We start from the raw sequence: 16,792 nt of genomic DNA on the forward strand, positions 1-16,792 counted from the left end.
ATATACATATACATATACATATACATATACATATACATATACATATATATACATGGCTTCCCTGGCGGCTCAGTGGTAAAGAACCCGCCTGCCAATGCAAGAGACACTGGTTCAATCTCTGGATAGGGAGGATTCCCTGGAGAAGCAAATATCAACCTGCTCCAGTATTCTTGCCTGGGAAATCCCATGGACAGAGGAGTCGGACGAGCTATGTAGTACATGGAGTCGCAAAGAGTCGGACTCTGCTGAGAGATTGAGCACGAACTACAAGCTCCCATACCAGCAGGGGGCGAAATACAATAGGGATAAATTTGACAAGCTGTATATAGATTTTTCTTGCTTTAGTGACTGAGCAATAACAAAAATCCAGCACCATCACCGCAAAACAATTGATACTCCAATTTAAAGTGATGCAGTCTCCGTGTATCTTACAGCAATTGAGTTGTAAAGAGACAAATGCGGGTCTATTTTAGCGCTCCAAGTTAAGTCGTCTAGAACATTGCAGAGGCGGGATAAACCGTGATGAACTGCTTTTGTCCTTATCTTCCCCCTGATTTGTATAATTCCTCCACTCAAAAGAGTGGACACCTCTCTGTGGCTGAGGGGGGTGTTTTCCATCCTTGTTTCTTTCCGTAGCTGCTGAGCTTTGCTGTTTGGGAACTATTTAAAATTATTCAAATTGCCTGTGAAGGTCTGGCGAAAGTAAGAAGGAGCAGCCGGTTGCGCTCACGATTGCCGGATAGGATCCCAGGCTCATCATCCCAGACGATAACAATAATCCCCTCAGTCTTGCAGTCTGGTTTTTACAGTGGCTGGTGTTCTAACAGATATTCATTACAAAGGAAGGGGAAAGGTTATAAAAACGTAAACGATCAAGACTGACGATAGAAAAATGTTATGACGGCTGTTATAGAAACGCGGAAGTTAATTTTATTTCTTTACTTTAATCGAATTAGTCTTATGCAGCATATATGAATAAACGACCACCGTCTCAATCTGTTAGCAGGATCCCCAAAATTTTTGTTGTTGTTGGTCTCAAAGCCGGTTTTCAGTTCGGCGGGTGCTTTCCCTCTTGCTTGCCATTTTAAATTTGATTTAACTCTTCTTATATATCAACTTCCTCTTCTGTCAGCGTAAATTAAAAAGAGGAAGGGACTTAGACTGTGAACGAAAAAGTCGTTTTTCGTGGCGAAAAGGGCAAGCTAATAAGTGCTCTCCAGCAGGTTTCTGGTGAAGATACAGTTTCGTACCTCAAACCTTTGCAAATTTTACTTGGAGAGCAAGAGAGTTAAGACGGTCCCAAGCTGAACGTTAATCTTAGCGGGCTGAGGAGCACCTGCCCCTTGCCCGGAGCGCTGCCTCAGGAGCGGCGGAGTGCAGGAGGACGTCTTTCCCCCACCCAACAGCTCGATGACTCGCTAGGAAGTCAGGGAAAAGGGCAGCTTGCCCGCACCCAAAATGGCTGCCGGCGCTCTGCACGACGGCGCCTGCGCACGGGGTAAGCATTCTGTGACACTCATTCCCCCTGTGTGTCCTCCCACCCCCCCACCCCTTCTGCACCCACCAGCGCCGGGCCCCGACCTAGCCACCTGCGCCCGGAAGTGACGTTTCAGCGGCAGCGGTTCCCCCGCTGCATGATGGGAGAGTGTGTGGAGTGGGCGGGGGGTCTCCGCGGAGGAGGAGGTGGAGGCGGTGGCGGCGACGGCGGCGGCGGCGGAAGAGGGCGGAGGGTAATGGGATGGGGGTCTCGCGGCAGCACTGAAACTCCGGGTGGGCGTCCATGGCGCTGCTTCGCTGACAGGGCTGTGAGCAGCCTGCCTTCCGCTCTCACCAGCGCCGCGTCCGAATAGCCGGTCCTTCCCCGGGGAGCCAGTTCCTCCCCGGGCCCCTGAGCCATGCCCATCGCGGCCGCCCCGGATGAACCAGGTAAGCTTCACCAGCTTTCCCAGCCGCGCGGGGGAAGGAGGTTAAGGGACTTGGCCCGGCCCACCGGCCGGATCCTCGCCTGGGCCGGGGACACCTGCCCGCTGCGGAGCCGGGGGCTGCGGGGACGTTGCCGGCTCTGCGGGCCTGCGGGTCCCGGCTCTGTCCTCTTCTACAGCGGGTGCGGGGACGCCGGCGGCGGCGGCGCCTGAGGCGCACCGGCCCCTCCTCGCCCTCCCGGGCACCGGCCGGCGAAGTGAGAGCTTTTCCCACGTCCCTGGCCGCCGCCGGCTCCCCCTGCCCCTCCGCTTCCACCTGCCCTCGGCTCCGCACCGGCCGCTTCCTCCCGGGATTGTTGAGAAGTTTGGGGCTTTGCTCCGGCTTCCTCTTTCTCCCTCCCCCTCCCTCGTGACAGGTGTAAACACTGCCTGCTTCGCCCAGGCCCCAGGCCAGCGGCGACCAGAGTGTGCTGCTTCCTAGGGTCTCTGAAGCAAACAGCTTTTGAATCCTCCAGCAGGCAGAGGAGACGGCACCAAAGCTCATTCATCCCTTCCTGAGAGGACCTTTTCTGCTCCCTTCTTGCACTCCCTAAGAAATCACCTGCGTCCCCTTCCCAGACTGCGTGCGAAAAGTTGGACCATTATTCTTGAAGTGCCCACTTTGGCAGGTGCTACGTCTTTCTTGGGCAGGGGACATAGTATAAGGTAAATGGTGATAGGAAGCTTTCACCAGTGGGAAAGTACTGAGAATGTTTAGGTTTTACTCTTGCTGGTTAGTTCACGTTGATTTCCCACTGAATCTTCCGTTGGGGCCAAGGGAAGGACTAACCCAGACATGGAAATATTTTACTGGGGAGCAAATGAAACAAAATCGGTAGTTCCGTTTCAAAGTTCTCGCTTTAGGAGAAGTAAAACTCTTGAACTTTAATCCTCCCTTTCACCAGCTACGTTTTAGTCTTTTTGGTAGAATGGGAGGCGGAGATAGTTTAATCTTTGAGGTTGCATTTAACTATTGCTTTCCGTTAACCTTTTAGACGTGAGTATATGCCAAAACTCTAAGGGAAACAGCTGTTTGAACGCTATTGTGTTGGTACAATCTACACAGTTACTCTACGTGTTATCAGCTTTGCCGACTTCGTCAGTATTGGCCTTTGTAGTAGTCATTTTTAATTCTTTGCAGAAATATTTAAAGAATTTATGGTAGTCTTCAAAATTTTGTTCATGAAGATATCTCACATGGATTAAAAAACAGATCCTGTGTAAAACATCTAGACCAGTAAATGTTAACCTTTATTAAGTGCTCATTAGATAGAATTCATCCACTTATTATCTTTAGATATATTCATCTTCAAGGCATAGATATCTTTTTATAGATATCTATTAAAAACATAGATAAATCTTTTTAAACTGCTTGAAAGAAATTCACTAGAATTCACATAGTATGTAGGACATTTAGGTTTTGATATTTTCTGATCTTTTGACCTAGAGACTATTATGAAAGTAATCTTGTACTCAAAGAAAATACATCCACAATTGCATTGATAAATTTTACAGAATCCAATTGCCTATGAAAATCTTGTAATCTAGGTGAATCCTATTTTAAAATAGATCATTTAAAATTTTAATTTCTTCCTATTTAAAGAAAAACTGGTTCAGAGAAATAGTGAAATTTATCAAATGTTTTATTTTGTGTGAAATGCTAAAGTGCCTCCCTTAACAGTCTAGTAAATCTTTGATTAGCGTCTCATTGAGGGATTACCCCTTTTCTCCCTACCTACCCCCAAAAACTCATAAAAGGAGGACATTAAATTTTTAGGTATTTTTAAACGATCACACATTATTTAAACTAAATGTTAATATTCTTGTTTAATTTTATCTAGAATTTGTGAGTTAAAAAATACCCATACATATCATTTAGATAATTAATCTTTTCTCAATCAGTGTGTATGCCCACATATACATAACATAACACACACAGTCATAGATTCCTTTGCAACTTTATATGATGTTACTAAACCAATACTCACTGCCATGAGCAAGATATTTATTTTTAGCCTTTGCAGCTTGCTGGATCTTAGTTCCCCCAGCAAGGATTGAACCCATGCCCTTGGCAGTGAAAGTGGGGAGTCTTAATTACTGGTTTGCCAGGGAACTCCCAGCAAGATTCTTTTCTGAGTGATTTATATACACTCAGTTAACTTACTTAATACTCACAACAGCCCTGTAAACTAGGAGATGGTATTATCCCCACTTTTCAGAACGGAAACTTAGGCACAGAGATGTTAGGTAACTTGCCTGAGGTCAAACAACTGATGACAGAGATGGGATTTAATAGGTTTATTTATCATATTTATATAGTTTTTAAAGCATGCCAATACAGTATATTTTATAGGAACCGTATAGTATCACCAACTCAATGGACATGAATTTGAGGAAACTCCGGGAGATGGTGAAGGACAAGGGAGCCTGACATGCTGCAGTCCACGGGGTCACAAAAAGTCAAACATGACTTTTAATGATTGAATGACAACAACAAATAATATGTGACAAAAGTATGAAAACATGCATTGCAATGATAAACTCCAAATCAAAGTAAAAGTTACTTCTGGAGAACTGGAGAGGAATGAAGGATCTAGGAAGAGCCCATGGCTTTTCAACTGTAACTTTTAAATCTGAGGCAGATTTGGTAAAGATTAAGATTTAACACAGCCGGGTGGTGTCATATGTGTTTTTCTAAACTTGGTTGTTCCCTTGAAATCATAGTAAAATACAAAGTTCAGGTTTTTCCTCTAAAAACAAAGTATCACTCTGTCTTTCAACAGTGTATATTTAAAAAGAGGACAGGAAGGAGTTAGTGTTATTTTGTGTTGATTTCCTTTTAAAATATAAGAAGTTTTGGTTTGAAAATATTTGAATGAAGAATTGTTAGCCTCCTGAGCTTCCTCTGCAGTGACTTCCCTTGCTTAGGCTCTCCTTCACCAGCTGCCAGCCATCTCAACAGCCCTATATCACACTTCCAGTTTCTATTTCTGGCCTCAGCCTAGGGTAGGGCTTAGGGGTCTGGATTAGACCTATTCCCTGGGAAAATGAAAGGTCTGAAACTATATGGAGGAGAAGAGGGACGCGGGGAAATAAGGAGCTTGGGAAAAGTGAAAAAAACAGGAAAAATAGGAAATTTAAGGCTCCATCCTGTTATTTTTTTAGTCACCACCATTCCTGTTCCAAATAACTAACTTAAATAAACCTTGTGAAGATAAATTGCTAATAAATTAAAGGTTGTCTGTATGCTTAAAACTTAGTTTACAAGCACTATTTTGGTGAGTAGTTCCCAGAGGAAAATTAAGTTGTAAATTAGAATAAATTCACTGCATGTTCTATTTATATAAATATTTATAGCATGCCACAAACCTTTCCAACTAAATATGTACTAACATCATGTTATTCTCTTCCTTCCATTCATATAGCAAATACGTATTGAGCACTCACTCAATATATGTCAGGCCTTGTTCTAGGTGCTGGAAACACTGAAATTATCAAATTTAAACAAAAATAGTAGCCATCATAGAGTTTCAGTGTCTTGGGATTTTTGTGTATGTGTGTGTGCACATGAACATTTGTGTTTGTGTATGGGACTCAGTGATTTAGAGGGTGAGAGGACAGTGCTCTATCTAGGGCTTTGTGGAAATTCTCATGACTTTGGTTTTCTGCTGTGTGAGATGGGAAGCTATTGCAGGGTTTTGAGTAGCGATGTGATAATCTATCTTTTAAAAGGATCTGTCTGGCTGCTGTAGAGAAAGTAGATTATAGGAGTACAAGAGTGGCAGCCAGAAGATTTCATTAGAAATTGTTGACTGATACAGCTAAACATCATCATTATGAGCATTTCATAAGGAATACAGATGTCAGCTCTATATGTAGTGCACCTGTATACTATTGCAGAAATTAAAAATGAATAGATGATAGTAGTGGCTTGAACCAAGATGGAACCAAGATGATGAGAATTGGTAGGACAGTTTCTTGAATTGGAGCCTCAACAAATTTGCCCATTGCTAAACTCAAAAAAGTTAGAGGTACTTGATCCCTTCTGAGAAGTCAAGGCCCTCACAGCCTACTTTCCCAGCACACTGCCTACACCCTTCATATATCCTGCATTTCAGCCAAACTCTATAATGTGACTTCCTGCTCTGACAGTTGCTCCATGCTTTATCTTTTGTGCCTGCCATTTCCTCTGTCAGTCAAAATCCTTATTTCAAATTCTCTTTCATGAAGTTTTTTCTCATTTTCATTCACTACTCTTCCCAATCAAGTGAGGTCTTTTTCTTAGACTCATAACCCCATTTTACTTTATTTATTTGATGTTTATATTCTGCCTTGCATTAATCACTTGTACTGTTTTCTTATACTGCTCCTCCTAATTAAAGTTTCTTTAAGCTTGTTACTCCATTTACTCAATTCTACCCCTTATAGAACCTACCAGCATTGTATGTAGTATATGCTCAATAAGGTGTATATATAGTTTAATTTTCTAAAGTCTTATTATAGAAGCATATAAAAGCATTATAGAAAATAATAAACAACTTACATTCATAGTACCCAGAAATCCCACTGTTAACAGTTTAGTGCCTATTATTCCATACATATATATGTATACTTCTTAACAGAATGAAATCTTATCATATAGACTGTTTTGTAGGTTGTTTAGTTTTATTCAGTTAGACTGTTATACCACTTCAAAAAATTTAATATTCAAGGCCATATTCAAATTCTCCCTCTTTTGACCCAAAAATGTTCCTTTATAGCTGACTTGCCCAAAACAGCATCCACCTGGGACAGAGTAGCACTCATTATACATATTTAAATGAATTATAGTAAAAATAGTATTACTAGTCATCACACCTCAAAAAAAGAATTGTAAGCATTTCGGTGTTTTACACTTAGTTTTATTTTTTTCTCTATGGACATATGAGTGTCATACACACTATGTGTATGTATGAGTCATTGTATCTCAGTGAACAGTTTGTAGGTAAATCTTTGTCTCTGGTTATTCCCATATGACTAAGTCTTAGAAGTGGAGTTATTAAATCAAAGGCAAAGCCAATGGCTTTCCAAGAAGTTGTGATAGAGTCACTCCTACCAGCAGTGGTTGAGAGCACTGCTCTTCCCGTAATCTGCTCAAATGGTCGATAAATATGCAGTTTTTAAACTGTTTACTTGAATTTTTATTTTGAATTTAGGCTTTTCAGCAGCATAGGATGTTTGCATAATTTAAAATTTTTTGAAGAATTTAAATGTGAGACATATCCTTGTTGATAGAGGTTAACTGTTTAATGTCATGCTCTTTTAAAAATAACTCTGATTCTGTTAGCATGCTGTTTGGGCTTCCCTGATAGTTCAGTTGGTAAAGAATCCACCTGCAATGAAGGAGACCTTGGTTCAATTCCTGGGTCAGGAAGATCACCTGGAGAAGGGATAGGCTACCCACTCCAGTATTCTTGCCTGGAGAAGCCCATGAATAGAGGAGCCTGGCAGGCTACAGTCTGTGGGGTGGCAAGAGTCAGACACGACTAAGCACATAGCACCCACTCCAGTATTCTTGGGCTTCCCTTGTGGCTCAGCTGGTAAAGAATCTGCCTGCAAAGTGGGAGACCTGAGTTCGATCCCTTGGTTGGGAAGATCCCCTGGAGAAGGGAAAGGATACACCCGCTCCAGTATTCTGGCCTGGAGAATTGCATGGACTTTATAGCCCATGGGGTTGCAAAGAGTCAGATACAACTGAGCAACTTTCACTTTCACTTTAGTTATCAGAAATAGAATATTATCTTCTAGGACTATGTTGAGCAGAGGAGAAGCCAGTAGCCACATGTGGCACTTGAAATAAAGCTAGTCCAAAGTAAGATGTGTTTTATTAAGTGTAAAGTGCACACCAGATTTCAAAAACTAATGTAAAATATAGATTTTACATTCAGTTGAGTTCAGTCGCTCAGTCGTGTCCAACTCCTTGCGACCCCATGAATCACAGCACGCCAGGCCTCCTTGTTCATCACCAACTCCCGGAGTTCACTCAAACTCATGTCCATCAAGTCAGTGATGTCATCCAGCCATCTTATCCTCGGTCGTCCCTTTCTCCTCCTGCCCCCAGTCCCTCCCAGCATCAGGGTCTTTTCCAATGAGTCAACTCTTCGCATCAGGTGGCCAAAGTATTGGTGTTTCAGCTTCAGCATCAGTCCTTCCAATGAACACCCAGGACTGATCTCCTTTAGGATGGACTGGTTGGATCTCCTTGCAGTCCAAGGGACTCTCAAGAGTCTTCTCCAACACCACAGTTCAAAAGCATCAATTCTTTGGCGCTCAGCTTTCTTCACAGTCCAACTCTCACATCCATACATTATTACATGTTAAAATAATATTTGGATACTTGGGTTAAGTAAAATATAAATTTCACCTGTTTCTTTTCTAATCAACTACGGAATATTTTAAATTGTATATGTGGCTTTATTGTATTTCTGTTGGATAGTGCTGCTCTAGAGCATGACATTTTTATCTATGGAAGGGAAATACAAGGTAACTTTATTGTTTTAGAAAGTATTTAATAGGTTTTTTAAAATTACCTTCTACATTTAAGCCTATCTCTGTGTTTTCCCTAGTATACTCAGTTTGCACAGTTTTTGAAATTATGTTTCTTTTTTACAAACTATAACTTATTGCACTTCTTATGTTCTGAAAGAAATAGGTGTAGTAGGAGTTGGGGGAGGGTGTTAGGAAACTTACTTGAGGACTTGGTTACTCTTTTAAGAATTTAAGCATTTGTGGGCATGTTTTGTGCAATAGACAGCAGATGCAAAAGCCCTTGGCACAAAAGAATGTTATTGTCTGACTTTCAAAAATTGAAAGAAGGCCTTGTTATCGTTGTTCAGTTGCTGAGTCGTATCCAACTCTTAGTGACCCCATGGACTACAGCACGCCAGGCTTCCCTGTCCTTCACTATCCAGGAGTTTGTACAAACTCATGTCCATTGAGTCAGTCAGTGATGCCATCCAACCATCTCATCCTCTGTCACCCCTTTCTCCTCTGCCCTCAATCTTTCCCAACATCAGGGTCTTTTCCAGTGAGTAGGCCAAAGTATTGAAGCTTCAGCATCAGTCCTGCCAATGAATATTCAGGACTGATTTTCTTTAGGATGGACTGGTTGGATCTCCTTGTTGTTCAAAGGACACTCAAGTCTTTCCAGCACCACTGTTCGAAAGCATAGTTTATAGCATTGAAAATCTTGGGGGAAGGGAGAGGGAATCTGTGACTGGAGAGATCTCAGCCTGGAATGGCTTCAGTGCAGTTCAGTCACTCAGTTGTGTCCAGCTCTCACATCCACACATGACTACTGGAAAAACCATAGCCTTGACTAGACGGACCTTAGTCGGCAAAGTAATGTCTCTGCTTTTGAATATGCTATCTAGATTGGTCATAACTTTACTTCCAAGGAGTAAGCGTCTTTTAATTTCATGGCTGCAGTCACCATCTGCAGTGATTTTGGAGCCCCCCAAAATAAAGTCTGACACTGTTTCCTCTGTTTCCCCATCTATTTCCCATGAAGTGATGGGACCAGATGCCATGATCTTCGTTTTCTGAATGTTGAGCTTTAAGCCAACTTTTTCACTCTCCTCTTTCACTTTCATCAAGAGGCTTTTTAGCTCCTCTTCACTTTCTGCCATAAGGGTGGTGTCATCTGCATATCTGAGGTTATTGATATTTCTCCTGGCAATCTTGATTCCAGCTTGTGCTTCTTCCAGCCCAGCGTTTCTCATGATGTACTCTGCATAGAAGTGAAATAAGCAGGGTGACAATATACAGCCTTGACGAACTCCTTTTCCTATTTGGAACCAGTCTGTTGTTCCATGTCTAGTTCTAACTGTTGCTTCCTGACATGCATATAGGTTTCTCAAGAGGCAGGTCAGGTGGTCTGGTATTCCCATCTCTTTCAGAATTTTCCACAGTTTCTTGTGATCCACACAGTCAAAGGCTTTGAAATAGTCAATAAAACAGAAATAGATGTTTTTCTGGAACTCTCTTGCTTTTTGAGGATCCAGTGGATGTTGGCAATTTGATCTCTGGTTCCTCTGCCTTTTCTAAAACCAGCTTGAACATCTGGAAGTTCACGGTTCATGTATTGCTAAAGCCTGGCTTGGAGAATCTTGGGCATTACTTTACTAGCGTGTGAGATGAGTGCAATTGTGCGGTAGTTAGAGCATTCTTTGGCATTGCCTTTCTTTGGAATTGGAATGAAAACTGCCCTTTTCCAGTCCTGTGGCCACTGCTGAGTTTTCCAAATTTGCTGGCATATTGAGTGCAGCACTTTCACAGCATCATCTTTCAGGATTTGAAACAGCTCCACTGGAATTCCATCACCTCCACTAGCGTTGTTTGTAGTGATGCTTTCTAAGGCCCACTTGACTTCACATTCCAGGATGTCTGGCTGTAGGTGAGTGATCACACCATCCTGTGGTTATCTTGGTCATGAAGATCTTTTTTGTATAGTTCTTCTGTGTATTCTTGTCACCTCTTCTTAATATCTTCTGCTTCTGTTAAGAATGGCTTAGACTGTATTAAAGACCTTTTAAAAGTCTTTATCAGAAGCAGGGGATTGATGTGATCAGGTTAACTTTTTAAAAGGTTACCTGGGGGACCTCCGTGGAGGTCCAATGGTTAAGACTCCAGGCTTCCACTGCAGGGGACCTGGGTTTGATTCCTGATCAGTTCAGTCAGTTCATTCACTCAGTCATGTCCGACTCTTTGCATCCCCATGGACTGCAGCACACCAGGCTTCCCTGTCCTTCAGCAACTCCCGGAGCTTGCTCAGACTCCTGTCCATCGAATTGGTGATGCCGTCAAACCATCTCATCCTCTGAGGTCCCCTTCTCCTCCTGCCCTCAATCTTTCCCAGCATATGAGTCTTTTCCAATGAGTCAGTTCTTGGCATCTCTAATCAGGGATACCATCCCTAATCCTGCATACCACAGCCTGGGGTGGGGGCGGGAATCAAGGAAATAAATAAGTAAAAGATTACTTGGGTTGGGCATGATTAAGTACTAATGGGGAAGATTAGATAATGACAGCTTACATCAGAATGGAGTCAGGGGAATTGGAAAGAGGTATAACCCACTCCAGTATTCTTGCCTGGAAAATCCCATGGATGGTGGAACCTGGTAGGCTACAGTCCATAGGGTCACAGAGTCGGACACGACTGAGCAATTTCTCTCACTCACAGGTATACCATAATTGAGGGATTCATGGGATAAAAAATGTTCTTTAGAGATAGCAAAGGGAGGGGAGCTTTGTCAAGAAAGGCTCTGGAATTTCTGACTTAGAAACTGGGTGGGTGGTGGGGCCATCTTCTTGGGGTGAAACAGCTGTGAATGAGGACCAAGTTTGAGAAAGAAAAACTTGGATTCTGTTCTTATTAAGTTCCAGGTCTTTGAGGAGCTCAAATGGAGAGGACTGAGGAGAAATGATTTGTCTGGACTAGAGTTCAGGTTTGAGGACTGGGCTGCAGGGGAGGCTCAGGAGTCCTGAAATGTACTAATTAAGGCTTAGGTGGATGAGATTGAGAGAGAGTTGACTAAGAATAGACCATGGATGAAACCTGGAGGAACTTCTGCTACTAATTTGAGTATGTTCAGTACTTACAAGAAAATATTAGTTTGTTTTGAAGCCTACTCATAAATGTGAAAGTAAGGAGTGAAGTGAAGTCCCTCAGTCGTGTCTGACTCTTTGCGATCCCATGGACTGTAGCCTACCAGGCTTCTCCGTCACTGGGAGTCTCCGGGCAGGAATACTGGAGTGGGTTGCCATTTCCTTCTCCAGGAGATCTTCCCAACCCAGGGATCAAACCTGGGTCTCCCGTATTGCAGGTAGACGCTTTACCATCTGAGCCACCAGGGAAGTCCCAAAGTGAGGAGTAAGTTGGATCAAATAAGTTCAGTTCAGTCGCTCAGTTATGTACGACTCTTTGTGACCCCATGGACTGCTGCACACCAGGTCTCCCTGTCCATCACCACCTCCTGGAGTTCACTCAAACTCACGTCCATCGAGTTGGTGATGCCATCCAGCCATCGCATCCTCTGTCGTCCCCTTCTCTTCCTGCCCCCAATTCCTCCCAGCATCAGAGTCTTTTCCAATGAAAATCCGATACTGGTTGTGTGATGTTAAATACAGTAAGAGATGTTAAGGAGTTAGTTTGTGGTTGATTTAATTTGAGGGAGGAAGATGGAAGAAGATGGCAGAGGGAACAGACAGAAGTAACACTCAGATTTCTGGATTTAGAATTCAGAATATTGTATAAGAACAGTGGTTTCTGTTTGTTCTTTGAGTAGAGGTTGACTTCAGTTTTGAAATTGGAGAATATGAGATCTATGTGGGAAATCCATGCAGAGAGATTCAGAAAGGTAGTTGGGTGTACAGAGGTTGGGCAGCCACAGATAGAGGTTTGGGCATTGCGGGCATATACTATCAAACAAAATGGGCAAGAGATCTCTCAGGGATAAGAATATAAGGAAGCCAAAGCCTGGGAAACATGGACATTTATGAGGCAAGCAGAAGAAGCAGATCCACTAGAGGAGGAGAAAGAAAGAATATGATAGATAGGAGAATCAAGAGAGAATGCCTCTTCAGTAAGGCTTTTTCACTTAAAAATGTGTTTTAAACACCTTTCCCTATGAGCAGTATAGCTTTGTCTTAAAAAAAAAAAAGCTACAGTTTCTGTTTACTCTTTAAGTTTTCAGTTACTTCTGTAAAAACAAACAATGAAGGAATTAACATTTTTTGTGGAAATATCTTTGCATACTTATATGACTGCATCTGTGGAATACATTCTTGTAGATAAAATTACTTAATCAGAAGAATATGCCTTATAAGATTTCTGATATATTTCTGATTAGCCTGGAATATGTGAACTGACATATACCCCCACTGGTGGTATCTTTAATTTTATCTTTAAAGTGGCTTGCTTCCTAGACTGAGGGTGGTATGAACTTGAAAAATGAAGAATTATTTATTACTTTTATGCAAAATTCTATAAAGAGAAAGGGAACACTTTATCAGATTACTTGTTTCATTCAAATAATATTATTTAAGAATCCATTTTGTCCTTGTAAGTACCAGATCAAAGAGTTCTTTGTTTTAAAAAAGCTCTTTTTCCTCTTCTTATATGTTGGAGGCAATAATTGGATTTAGAGGAAGTGGATCAGAAGGAAGGATGATAATATTATTGTGAGGTGAATTAAACTTGAACAGAATTAATGGATGCAGTTGGAGACATAATGACATAAACAACACAAATTCTGTGCTAAGATTGTGTACAGAGATATTTTGATTTTTTTTTTTTTTTCGCTTCTTATATAAACTTTCAGCCATGGCCCCAAGACTGTAAAATGAGTTATACTTAGAAAGCTGATCATAGGAGAGAGTAAGTGCTTTCTGGGTTATGACTTGTTTCTGGTTTGTAAAATCAGTTATAGGGGATCATGACCAGATTTTAAGAAAAAATGAAATAAAACTAAAAATATCAAAAGTACACAGAGAATAAGAGTAAATACTGTTTGGTGAAAATTGTATACATTTCTTCTGTAAATTACAGAGGGGAAATTTTGGAAAAATTTGGCTTTATCCAATAGGCTAATACTCAAGTCATTTCTAATCAAAAGTATAATGCTGCTGCTAAGTCACTTCAGTTGTGTCCGACTCTGTGCGACCCCATAGACGGCAGCCCACTAGGCTCCTCTTTCCCTGGGATTCTCCAGGCAAGAACACTGGAGTGGGTTGCCATTTCCTTCTCCAGTGCATGAAAGTGAAAAGTGAAAGTGAAGTCACTCAGCTAAACAATGCCAAAAACAACTATAACAGTAATATCAAAGAGCACCAACACCCAACAAATACAATAAAATGTTTGAAATATTGCAAGAATGACCAAAATGAGCAGAGACACAAAGTGAGTAAATGCTGTTGGGAAAATGGTGCTGACAGACTTGCTTGATGCAAGGTTGTCACAAACCTTAAACCTGCAAAAATGCGTTATCTGTACAGTGCAATCCTAGGCTGTGCTTAGTGGCTCAGTCGTGTCCGACTCTTCGCGACCCCAAAAGTATAATAGTACATTGCAAATAATAAATGTTGTCTGGGTTTGTTTGTTTTTCCTTTTAACCCTTTTTAGTCTTTCTACCTCTCAGGAGAAAGTAAAACTTTAAACCATAACAACATTAAAAGGTCAGCTAGCTAGAAACTTGTTTGTCATGGGAATTCCTTCTGTAGTTTCCATGAAAGTTATCAGTGCAGGTAGATCCACCTATGGTTACTACCTGTATTAACCTGTACACACACACAGTCATGAGCACTATTTTGGAATGTGTTTACATTTGATTTTTTCAGATATATAAAACTTTTGTTCTGTGATAATCTACCCCAAGAGAGCCATTATGTGTTATGGTCTTTGGATAATTTATGGCTGTTTCTAAGCCTGGTTCATTGTCTGGTTTCCTTCTGTTACCTCACATATCTCTAGGTCATCTTCTCAATTGATGGGTGGTCAGGGAACAAATTAAAACTAACAGTACTCGGGAAAGACATCATTTGTGAGGTAAATCTTCTGTTCCATAGGTCATATTTTCAGGCCAAATTTGTGAGTTTTAGATTATCTTGGACATTACTTTCTTTCTCATTAGTTCAGATAATTGAATTTTACCTGCATTTGGTTGCAGATTTAAAACTTTTGCTAGTTGTTTTTTCCTGCAAAAGATGAGTTGCTTTCACAGCAGGTATTCATGATATAGAGAGTAACAGCACTGTTAGGGAAAGGGCAGCTGCCAAGAGCTGTACAAGGTGTACATACTTTAGTTACAGACTCAAAGTGGGTCTTTTGTTTTGAAAGCCTACGAAGTACAGTTTTGGGATTTGTTTGTTTTTCCCAGAATACCCTGGTCTCTGGAGGTTGAACTCTCGCTAGTCTTGACCAGAATGCTAATTTAAAACTTTACAGTGAGAAATTTCTTTCAACGCGTGTCAGTTATTTTTGTCAGCTGATGGCAAAATCTGTGGAAAATTGACATGAAGTACTAAAGAAAGTTGCTGGGAGCAGAGAACAAGGAGCAAAGGAAATTAGCTGACTGCTCAGAGTAGTTTCAGGCAGCTAATTTCCCTTGCTCCTGCTCTCTGCTCCCAGCAGCTTTCTGCCCTGAGTAGTATCAGACTTCCCAGGTGGCTCAGCAGTAAAGAATCCGCCTGCCAAGTAGGAGACCCGGGTTCAGTCCCTGGGTCAGGAAGATCCTCTGGAGAAGGAAGTGGCAACCCACTCCAGTATTCTTGCCGGGAGAATTCCATGGACAGAGGAGCCTGGCAGGTTATAGTCCATGGGGTCACAAAGAATCAGACACGACTCAGCAACTAAACAGCAACAGCCAGAGTAGTATCACGCTCTGGTGATGCTCCGGCTGACACCTCCCCTTATGCTGAGAAACAAATCCCCAAACCATACTTTGTGGGCTTTCAAAACAAAAGAGAGGTCAGTGGACCATGTGCCTCAGAAGGAACCGAAGTAGTTTGAGCTAGGCCCTGAGGATGCAGTGGTCAGCAACATAGGCCTGCGCCTGCACTGTCTTTTTAGTCTTTTGCACTCAAATAAAGTGACTCTTGAAAGAGCAGTTTCAGTGGAGTGATAGGGTGGAAGCCAGATTGTGCTGGGTTGAGGAGTGAGTGGGAGGTTAGGAAGTAGAGATAGTGAATAGACAGGGCCCTTTCAAGCAGCTTGGTGGTGAGGAGGAGGAGGAGAGCTAAAAGGGCACAGAAGGGAGGGGTTTGTTTTGTTTCACTCTGATTTGTTTGAGGATGGAAGATTCTGGAACATTTACTGACTGAAAGCATCAGTATTAATGGAGAATTTAAAAAGAGCCCCCCCTGAGCAAGCAGCTGAGAAAGAAAACAAAAGGTCCAGGGTCTATCTGTACACAATACTGTGAATGTAAGCAAGATTTTAGTGAAGGGACATGAAATTGAAATAGTATCTGTCTTTAGATTCTACTTTCAGTGTAACATCTCAGGGATATTAAGGTGGAAAATTAGAGTGCTTAGTTTATTCTGCAACTGTGTGAGCGCAGAAGGTACTAGGGGAAAAATGGCTTTCTGAGGGCTAATGCATCTGCCTGTACTGCTGCTTCTCTTCCATGGCCTGTGTTACCAGCAGTGCAGTTCAGTTCAGTCGCTCAGTCATGTCCGTCTCTTTGCAACCCCATGAATTGAAGCATGCCAGGCCTCCCTGTCTATCACCAGTGTCATTTATTCAATTTTAAGTTGAAGTACCTTCTGAGAAATTAAAAGACACTTGCTCCTTGGAAGAAAAGTTATGACCAACCTAGACAGCATATTAAAAAGCATAGACATTACTTTGCCAACAAACGTCCGTCTAGTCAAAGCTATGGTTTTTCCAGTAGTCATATGTGAATGTGAAAGTTGGACTATAAAGAAAGCTGAGCACCAAAGAATTGATACTTTTGAACTGTGGTGTTGGAGAAAACTCTTGAGAGTCCCTTGGACAGCAAGGAAATCCAGCTGGTCCATCCTAAAGAAGATGAGTCCTGGGTGTTCATTGGAAGGACTGATTCTGAAGCTGAAACCAATACTTTGACCACCTGATGCGAAAAACTGACTCATTTGAAAAGGCCCTGATGCTGGGAAAGATTGAAGGCGGGAGGAGAAGGGGAGGACAGAGGATGAGATGGTTGGATGGCATCACTGACTCAATGGACATGAGTTTGAGTGAGCTCTGGGAGTTGGTGATGGACAGGGAAGCCTGGCATGTTGCAGTCTGTGGGGTCACAAAGAGTCGGACATGA

The 16,792-nt window shown here is 42.0% G+C and overlaps 1 protein-coding gene across 3 annotated transcripts in view; it reads left to right on the forward strand.

Annotated features, from left to right (window-relative positions):
* Positions 1 to 1,629: 1,629 nt before the first annotated feature.
* AFTPH (aftiphilin) overlaps positions 1,630 to 16,792 on the forward strand; it is a 69,998-nt gene continuing 54,835 nt past the window's right edge. For 2 of the 3 annotated variants that reach the window (XR_005718285.1, XM_040224027.1), the window contains exon 1: positions 1,652 to 1,926. The gene's annotated coding sequence lies outside the window, so the exon portion shown is untranslated. Of the gene's footprint in view, positions 1,927 to 16,792 lie in introns of all 3 variants that reach the window. The other variant, XM_040224028.1, reaches the window with a different exon arrangement.

This window comes from Oryx dammah, unplaced genomic scaffold (assembly GCF_014754425.2).
Source record: "Oryx dammah isolate SB20612 unplaced genomic scaffold, SCBI_Odam_1.1 HiC_scaffold_25, whole genome shotgun sequence".
Lineage (NCBI taxonomy): Eukaryota > Metazoa > Chordata > Mammalia > Artiodactyla > Bovidae > Oryx > Oryx dammah.